The sequence below is a fragment of the Heteronotia binoei genome, chromosome 16 (genome assembly GCF_032191835.1).
Source record: "Heteronotia binoei isolate CCM8104 ecotype False Entrance Well chromosome 16, APGP_CSIRO_Hbin_v1, whole genome shotgun sequence".
Classification (NCBI taxonomy): Eukaryota; Metazoa; Chordata; class Lepidosauria; order Squamata; family Gekkonidae; genus Heteronotia; species Heteronotia binoei.
In genome coordinates this window covers 17,867,422-17,877,094 of record NC_083238.1, presented here as the reverse complement: position 1 = coordinate 17,877,094, position 9,673 = coordinate 17,867,422, and the positions used below count along the sequence as shown (strand labels likewise).

Here is a 9,673-nt window from a genome sequence, read left to right as displayed (position 1 = left end):
AATAGCCATTTTGGAAGGTGGAATATGTGGAGTTATACCCCACTGAAACCCTCCCCTCCCCAAACTCACCCTTGAACATATGAAGCTGCCTTATACTGAATCAGACCTTTGGTCCATCAAAGTCAGTATTGTCTACTCAGACTGGCAGCGGCTCTCCAGGGTCTCAAGCTGAGGTTTTTCACACCTCTTTGCCTGGACCCTTTTAGTTGGAGATGCCAGGGATTGAACCTGGGACCTTCTGCTTCCTAAGCAGATGCTCTACCACTGAGCCACAGTCCCTCCCCAGAGGGACCCTTCTCAGGCTCCACCCCCAAAAATCTCCAGATATTTCCCAATCCTGAGCTGCTAACCCTACATATGATTAGTCTGGAGTACAGAGTCAAAAAACTGCAGATGGCCATACCACTACCGTAGTAACTGTGCATACAACAGCCTTAGCCAGAGGTCTAAAATCGTGTGCTATGTAAAATAAAGTATTTTCCACTTCAAAGCCATAGATGGATGGATCTTAATGTTACTGTCTTGACATTACAATGCACTACACCAAACCCAGGATTAAAGGAGGAAAGGCTAAATGCTGCTTCCAAATTTAGGACAGTGCAGAGCAGACGTCCATCAGTGGTTATTAGCCACTGTGTATTGTTGGAACTCTCTGTCTGGGGCACTGATGCTCTGTATTCTTGATGCTTGGGGGACACAGTGGGAGGGCTTCTAGTGTCCTGGCCCCACTGATGGACCTCCTGATGGCGCCTGAGTTTTTGGGCCACTGTGTGACACAGAGTGTTGGACTGGATGGGCCATTGGCTCGATCCATAAGAACATAAGAGAAGCCATGTTAGATCAGGCCAATGGCCCATCCAGTCCAACACTCTGTGTCACACAGTGGCCAAAAAGAATTTATATATATATATATATATATATATATATATATATATATATATACACACACACACACACACACACACACACACTGTGGCTAGTAGCCACTGATGGACCTCTGCTCCATATCTAACCCCCCTCTTGAAGGTGGCTATGCTTGTGGCCACCACCACCTCCTGTGGCAGTGAATTCCACATGTTAATCACCCTTTGGGTGAAGAAGTACTTCCTTTTATCTGTTTTAATCTGTCTGCTCAGCAATTTAATTGAATGCCCACGAGTTCTTGTATTGTGAGAAAGGGAGAAAAGTACTTCTTTCTCTACTTTCTCCATCCCATGCATTATCTTATAAACCTCTATCATGTCACCCCGCAGTCGACGTTTCTCCAAGCTAAAGAGCCCCAAGCGTTTCAACCTTTCTTCATAGGGAAAGTGTTCCAGCTCTTTAATCATTCTAGTTGCTCTTTTCTGGACTTTCTCCAATGCTATAATATCCTTTTTGAGGTGCGGCGATCCAACATGATCCAACACGGCTTCTCTTATGTTCTCTTATGTTCTTAATAAAATCTCAATGCAGAGTTTATGCATATAAGGAGGATGCCTCATACAAACAATCAGCCCATCAGGCTGAATATTGTCTGATCAGCAATATCTCTCCTGAACTTGAGAAAGAAGCCCCTTCCCCAGTTCTGGTATTTCAAGTCCTTTTTAACAGAAGAAATCAGACACTGAACCTACATTCAAAGCATAGGTTCATTCACAGACCTGTAAGCCCTTGGCTTCCTACCCCACCAGTTCATGGCTGAAGATTTCAACTAAGATAACAACACAAGTGCCTTAAAAACAAAACAACAAAGGGATCGTTTTTACGATAGGCATTTGTATCCACCTGCCCTCCATAGCACCCCGTTGCAAGCAATTCACATTTACTCAAGTATTCCTTCCATTTTTATAGCACTACACATTTTAAAGTGTAAAAAAACAGACAGACCAAAAAAACACCTCCCTGCATAACTAACAGGCGCATAAGACCTTGATCCGTCTTCCTTCACTGAAAATTTTCCATTAACTTCAGCCTCATTTACCGTAGACCTTGGGTTCTTGATAATGAAAGCTACCGCACACAAAGTCATTGCACTAATAACATTGGCAAGGAAGACTGCTGCTTTGTCTGCCTTAAGCAGGGCCCGTTTCAGGTCTCCAGAGCTGCACAAATGTTAAATGCCAGCTCTGCCTCTGAAAAACAGACAGGCTGCCAGTCAATAAGAGGACCGAACCGCAAAACAATCAATTTCTTTGCTTTCAACAAGATCCAGACACGTCAACTTCAGAGGAAGCCTGTTATTAAACTGTCTCGTTCCCCAAACTGTTCCCTGATGTTTTAAGAGGGATCTTTTTATTCTACCAAATGTCTGTTATACCTCGTTTTCTTGATGATTCTTGGCAGCTAATGGTAATTTTATTTATTATGGAGGCTGAGAACCACAGACAGACACCAACCTTCCTGACTCCTCTTTGTTACTCGAGAGCTCTTGAGGGTGGTGTTTATGACACAGTGATAAAATGAGCAGTAAAAGAAAGCTGGAAATAATATTGTCTTGTGTCCTTTCGCAGCACTTGCTCTTTAGTGTGGAACAGATATAAAATGAAATCGGGTAATCGACAATACTCTGAGTACAGAAATTGTTACCAAGCTAGAAAACAGAAGTTATCGCTGCAACATGCTGCAAACAAAATGTGTAGCCAAACGAAAACTACCTATCCATTCAGCCTTTGATTTCAATGGGTTTAGAGTGAAATAACTCTGCATAGGGTGGGTTGTCTCTCTCTCTCTCTCGGCTTGACTTCGCGAACGAAGATTTAAGAAGGGTGCAGTAGTCCACGTGGACTATTGCACCCTTCTTAAATCTTCGTTCGCGAAGCCAAGCCGAGAGTAGTCCACATCTGCTGCAGGCTCGTTGGTGGCTGACAAGACCAATGCGGGACAGGCAGGTCCGGCCACAGTGGCTGCAGGGAAAAGTCTGATTTGGGGTTGGTGCTGTAGCAGTGCGATTCTTCCTCAATCTCCTTTTGGCGTCAAGACCAGCTATGCGTGCGTTCTCAAAGGAAGAGACAGCCTGGTGGATGGTGTGCCTCCATGCTTTGCGATCTGAGGCTAGGTCAGACCACTGGTGATGGTTGATGCGACAGGTGCCAAGGGATTTCTTCAAGGAGTCCTTGTACCTCTTCTATGGTGCCCCTCTATTTCGATGGCCGGTGGAAAGTTCGCCATACAGAGCAATCTTGGGAAGGCGGTTGTACTACTCAAGAAAGAGATGGAGGGAACAGACAAGGAGAAGGAAATTATTGGGTCCAACCCTATATTTGGAAAAGCAAGGGAAGTGTGAAGCTCCTTATTTATGGAAGGAGTTGTAAATGCTGTAATAATAAACTAGACATACACTCTAGGAATTGGGGGGAAGTTCTTGAAAGTTGTTGGCAGGTCTCCACATCCTGCTTTATTTAACTGCCATATCCTAAATTCACTACTGCATTGCGGGGTTCAGGAATTTCCATGCTCCTGCCCTCCACAACTTCCTTATCTATCACGCTCTTTTCTGACCTGCTTGCAGGATCTCAGCACTGGAGAGAGCATTTGCAGCACCTGATTCCTTCTCTTCTGCACTGGTCCCCTCTTGCACAGCCTGGAGAGAGCACCTAGTCACTTTCTCCCTCCCCCACTTCTAAGCCCCTTATGAAGCTAATGCAACCGGCTGCATATGCTCAGTCAGTTCCCCTAAAGTCTTGCAAAAACTAGCAGTCTTATGAGACCTCAAGGGACTCTTGGACTGCATCTGCAACCTTTCCCCCTTCCCATTGCTCTGGGTGGCCAGCAGCTGTTGGCAGTGGTTTAAGTGGGGCCTTAAAAGGCTCATAGTGCATTACCGCTTCTGCTCCTTATTGCTGTTGCCCTAGTTGGCTGGTCTTTTGGTGGGTTTGGTTAAGTTGGGTCTAATGTTGCCAGCTCAATGTTGGAAAAATCTGGAGATTTTGGGGGTGGAGCCTGAGACAGGTGGGGTATGGGGAGGGGAGGGACTTCAGTGGGGTAAATGCCATACAGTCCACTTTCCAAAGAGGTTAGTTTTTCCAGGTGAGCTGATCTCTGCTGCTTGGAGATGATCCAGCCACCACATGGAGATCTCCAGCCGCCGTGAGGAGTTTGGTAACCCTAGCTGTGGCTTCAAAGGGTTTCTTCATCCTCCTCACTTTCCTCCTCTTCCTCTTCTCCCTGAGCCCATAACATCAGTAGTGAAACAACATTAAAACTGTAAATATAAATTAATTATTGAACACTAAAACCCCAAGTAATACAATCAAAACTGACAGTCAGGTGGCAAGCAATACATCTCGATGGAGATTATGCATCACGTCTGTCCAAGGATGTTGGAATGATTGGGAAGGGGCAATATTGATGGCATTTCCTCCACCTCAGTCATCGTTTATTAATTTCTGCTAAGTAAGTGTCCAAGGAAAAGTGAATTTTATTAAACAATGAATGCATTTATTTATAATGGTCATAGACCAGCAAACAATTCATAAAATCCAGTTCAAAACAGATTTTAAAAGTTTATAAACTATTTTGGTGGTTGAATCTGTTGGTATGTATGTATATCACTCTTGCAATTTCCCTACAGGTTGGTCATCTATCTTTAATTAGGAAAGTAAAACATTTTACAGATACTTTGCCCATCATTGTAGTTTATTTTACTGAGGAAGATAACCAAAATGAGTGAATACACTCGGGAGCCTCGTGGGAATTCTTCTTCTGACGAAACTGAATATTTTTTAAGTCCTTCTTCTGATGAGTTTTTCCTATGGAGTTCTTTCCTTCCGATGAAAGAGGATTGTTGTCGATGTCAGGAACACGTTTTCCTGTGGCTGTATTTCCTTATGATGAATGAACTTGCATTATTCCATTGATGATTGAAACTATTTTGTGAATCCTCTGTGTCTTATTGTTTACTCTCTGGAGATATTTAATAGTTGCATTTCCTATGTTCTAAATAGTTAGACTTTCAGACTGCAATAGCTAAAGACAGTTCTTTATTTTTAGTGCATTGTATTACAGTGACACATTTTGGTATTTATCTTATATACGCTACAATCCTTCTGCATCGTAATCTGCATTATTATCAGCCACGGGCCGGGCAGAACAGTTCCATTTTACAGGCCCTGTGAAACTGCATTAGGTCCCTCAGGACGCAGATCTCATTTGGGAGAGTGTTCCACCAGGCTGGACCCAGAACTGAAAAGGCTTTGGCTCTGGTTGAGGTTAAGTGGATGTTTTTTCAATGGATCACCAAAAGATGTTGATCCATTGAAAATAATGCTCTTTGAGGGACATACAAGGAAAGATGGTCCCGTATGTGTTGTTGCTATTTCAGCATTTCTCCTTGTTGCCACTGTCTTGGCAAGGTTCTCATAAGAACATAAGAACATAAGAGAAGCCATGTTGGATCAGGCCAACGGCCCATCAAGTCCAACCCTCTGTGTCACATAGTGGCAAAAAATGTTATATACACACATACACTGTGGCTAATAGCCACTGATGGACCTGTGCTCCATATTTTTATCTAAACCCCTCTTGAAGGTGGCTATACTTGTGGCCGCCACCACCTCCTGTGGCAGTGAATTCCACATGTTAATCACCCTTTGGGTGAAGAAGTACTTCCTTTTATCCGTTTTAACCTGTCTGCTCAGCAATTTCGAGTCCATTCTTGGGCTCAGTTCAAACACACAGCATACCCCAGATACAGCCCTTTACCCTAATGCACAGAAAAATACACTCATGGTCTGACATCATTTTCTGCCTCCTCCAGAATGAACTAAATTTCACTTACTCAAACAAGGATCAATATCCACCTACACCTCTGCTTCCCTTGGATTTAAATTAAATGCTTACCAGAGCTGGCAAGTAGCAAACGTCCTAATGCATTGATGAAATTCACCAGACACACATTTTTTCTGACTACTGTTTTTAATAACTTGACATGTTTCTCCAATGACAGGTAAAGGATCTCAACAGTTTACAAGTATTCATAATGTTTGTGCAGAATATCATTAGCAAACATGATTGTTGCTTAAAGACTGCTGTTTAAACCCACAAAGAATACATTAAGCTTCTTTTACAATGACTTTTTATAAATATTTTACCTATATTTTATAAATATTTTACCTATAATAAATGAGAACACAGAACCCCACCCAACTATTATATATATATATATAGTATATCAGCTGCATCAGCTTCTAGAAAATATCAGCTGCATCAGCTGCATCAGCTTCTAGAAAATTGGATCTCTCCCTCTAACATTCAAAATGAATAATTGAATACAGTCAGTTAAAATTAGAATGAATGTGCTTGGATGAAGAATAAGCTTTCAAACAGATTATGAGTATGCTTTTTTATATGTACATTGCTGAAGATAAGGCAGAAAACATACATGATGCTGCACTAAGCATATAAAAAGACTGACATTTTAACTCTGACAAGATCAGAAATTTTATAGATAAAGCTTTTGCTTCAGCCAGGGGAAAGACTGATATACTAGATATTTGGCATATAGCTGTGAAAAGCCTAGGTGCCTTGTTAGTAACCTCTAAAGATAGAAGTAATCCCCTGTGCAAGCACCAGTCATTTCTGACTCTGGGGTGACATTACTTTCACAACATTTTCATGGCAGACTTTTTTACGGAGCAGTTTGCCATTACCTTCCCCAGTTTGTACAATAAAGCAAACTAATTAATTTATGCCAATAAAGAGCCATTTTGGTGTAGTGGTTAAGTGTGCGGACTCTTATCTGGGAGAACCAGGTTTGATTCCCCACTCCTCCACTTGCACCTGCTAGCATGGCCTTGGGTCAGCCATAGCTCTGGCAGAGGTTGTCCTTGAAAGGGCAGCTGCTGGGAGAGCCCTCTCCAGCCCCACCCACCTCACAGGGTGTCTGTTGTGGGGGAGGAAGGTAAAGGAGATTGTGAGCCGCTCTGAGACTCTTCAGAGTGGAGGGCGGGATATAAATCCAATATCTTCTTCTTCTTCTTCTTCTTCTTCTTCTTCTTGATGATGACGATGAACTAATTAATTTAGTCTCCAGATATGGTTGGAAGGTGCATTAAATAGTAACATTGGCCCAATTAGGGCCTGGATAGAAGACCTTGATGTGATTGGGATCTGGAGAGGGGGATCTGATTGACACTCCAGGCTAGGAATATTTTGGTGCTTGCTGCCACCATCTCTTCAGCTGTTGAATACCTGGCTATTTATTTAAACTGTTCCTGGTTACCAATTCGAAGACAGGGCCTAGAGTTCTCCCAGAATTACAACTCTAGGCTGCAGAAGTCACTTCTCCTGGAGATCAGTTAACCTGGAGGAAGCCTGGGCTCTAGGACATCATGGACTGAGCTCCACTCCACCCTCCCCAAGCACTGCCACCAGCTGGAGTTGGCAGCCCTATTTTGTAGCTAGAGATCTGAAGGCATTGAAAAAAAAATCCAGGAAAAACCTTTGCTTCCATTTCCACCATCCTCCCCCCAATATTAAAATATATATATAGCAGAAACATATAAAACATATAAAAATTTTGCAGAGCACTAAACACGCCCCCCCCCCCTTTGAAATATTTTCAGTGCTGAAAATATTCAGTGCTTTTCATTACATGGTTAGGGTTGCCAATCCCCAGGTAGGGAATCCCCCAGGTTGGAGGCCTTCTCCCCGCTTCAGGGTCATCAGAAAGGGGGGGGGATGTCTGCTGGCACTCCATGATTCTCTATGGAGACCGATTCCCATAAGGTATAATGGAGAATTGATCTGCTGGTATCTGGCGGTCTGGAGGGGCTGTTTTTTTAGTTAAATGCACCAAATTTGTAACATAGCATCCAGTACCTCTCCCCAAAATACCATCAAAGTTTCAAAAAGATTGGATCAGGGGGTCCAATTCTATGGGCCTCAAAAGAAGGTGCCCCTATCCTTCATTATTTTCAATGGAGGGAAGGCATTTGAAAGGTGTGCAGTCCCTTTAAACGTGATGACCAGAACACCCTTTGGAGTTCAGTTATGCTCATCTCACCCTTGGTCCTGGCGAAGTCCCCAGATATTTCTTGAATTGGACTTGGAACCCTAGTTAGAATGCATAGTGTTTTATGTAAGGCACTCTACCACATTAAAGACAGGCATGTGGGAAGCCAGTGCTAGGGTTGAAAGACTCCAGGTGGATCCTGGAGATCTCCCACTTCTACTGATCTCCAGTTGGCAGAGATCAGCTCCCCTGGAGATAATGGCTGTTTTAAGGCTGGACTCTGTGGCATTGTACATGCTGAGGCACCTCCCTTCCCCAAAATCCACCTTTTCCTGAATCCACCCCCAAAGTTTCCAGGTATTTTCTAACACAGACCTGGCAACCCTAAAAGCTGCAGCTAAATGTGGTAGATTGCTTTTAGCCTGCCCTAAGAGGGCTATCCCCCCCCCCTTTGCAGTCCATACCATACCAAACCTTTAATGGCATAACAGTTGCAAATAAAAATACACAGAATATAAAATTTAAACATTAGGAGATACAATCAAGATGGAACTGAGCTTACAGATGCATTCATACATGGTCAGATTTAAATTTAAGGATGTCAGCCAAAAATTTTGCCACAGCCTCGCTAACCTCCCCCTCAGTATCGTTCAATAAATAATAACAGGGTGGCAGAATAGACAAATCTGGGGAGAAAGAAAGCTTGCAAAATAAATCTTTACGGAGATTATGATAAAAGGAACAATCAAGAAATATATGCTGAATTGAGTTGGGAATATTTGCTTCACAGGAACAGAATCTATCACCTAAAAGGAAGCGATGTAAAACATTGGAGGGAAACGCATTTAGTCTAGCCAACATAAATGCCCTGAGATGACTTGGAATGGTTGTCTGATAGATAATGGAGCATTTTTCTGCAGAAAGCATAAAGACCTAAGGAAGCTGGGGAGCAAATATAAGGGTCTGTTGGTAGTAGTTTCGTTTCCTCCAACTCCCACAGTCTCAATTTAATACATCTGAAGATATATGACTCATCAGAAGTAAAAAAAAATCATCAACCTCTACCCCAACTGGTTAAGTTTGGACATAAGCACTGCTGTCCAAGATGAAATATATGGGTCTCTTTTCATACACTCAAGAAGGCTGTTAGGATCTGTTCTAAAGTGAATTTTGAGCCAGAATTTAAACACTCCACCAAAGACTGACCCACTTCAGAGCAGAGAGCAAAGTAGGACACACATTTTGGCATACCAAGAATTTGTCTAAAGAATGAGGCCTGAATGCCCTCCACTTTCCTGGTAAATGCTGAGATCCATATAGGGATATCATAGAGAATTTGGGCTAGCGTTTTGGCTTTGAACACCTTAATTGCTGCCGGAACTAATTGGTTGCCCCTTGCAAAGAAAAACTTTAATTTGAGCAGCCGAACATTTAGCCAAGTTGACGGTGTTGTTACGATGTGAAACCCAGCTTAACTTGTGATTAAAAGTGATCTTCAAGTATTTAAAAAATTTTGTTTGCTCAATCGTTGAGTTGCCAATAAACCATCTCTGTGGGCGCCAGCAATTTGAAAAGACAACTACTTTAGATTTGGCATAATTGATAGAGAGTGAATTACAATTACAGTAGTCATAGAAGGCATTCAAATACCTTTGCAGGCCCACACTTGTGCGAGAGAGGATGGTAGTATCATCAGCATAAAGTAATAAGGGGACCGCTTGACCTGCTAGTTTAGGTGGA

The 9,673-nt window shown here is 42.7% G+C and overlaps 1 non-coding gene across 1 annotated transcript; it reads right to left on the bottom strand.

Moving 5' to 3' along the window:
* Positions 1-207: 207 nt before the first annotated feature.
* Positions 208-282, bottom strand: TRNAP-AGG (transfer RNA proline (anticodon AGG)). Its single transcript has one exon. It is a non-coding gene; the product is annotated as a tRNA-Pro (tRNA).
* Positions 283-9,673: the final 9,391 nt, after the last annotated feature.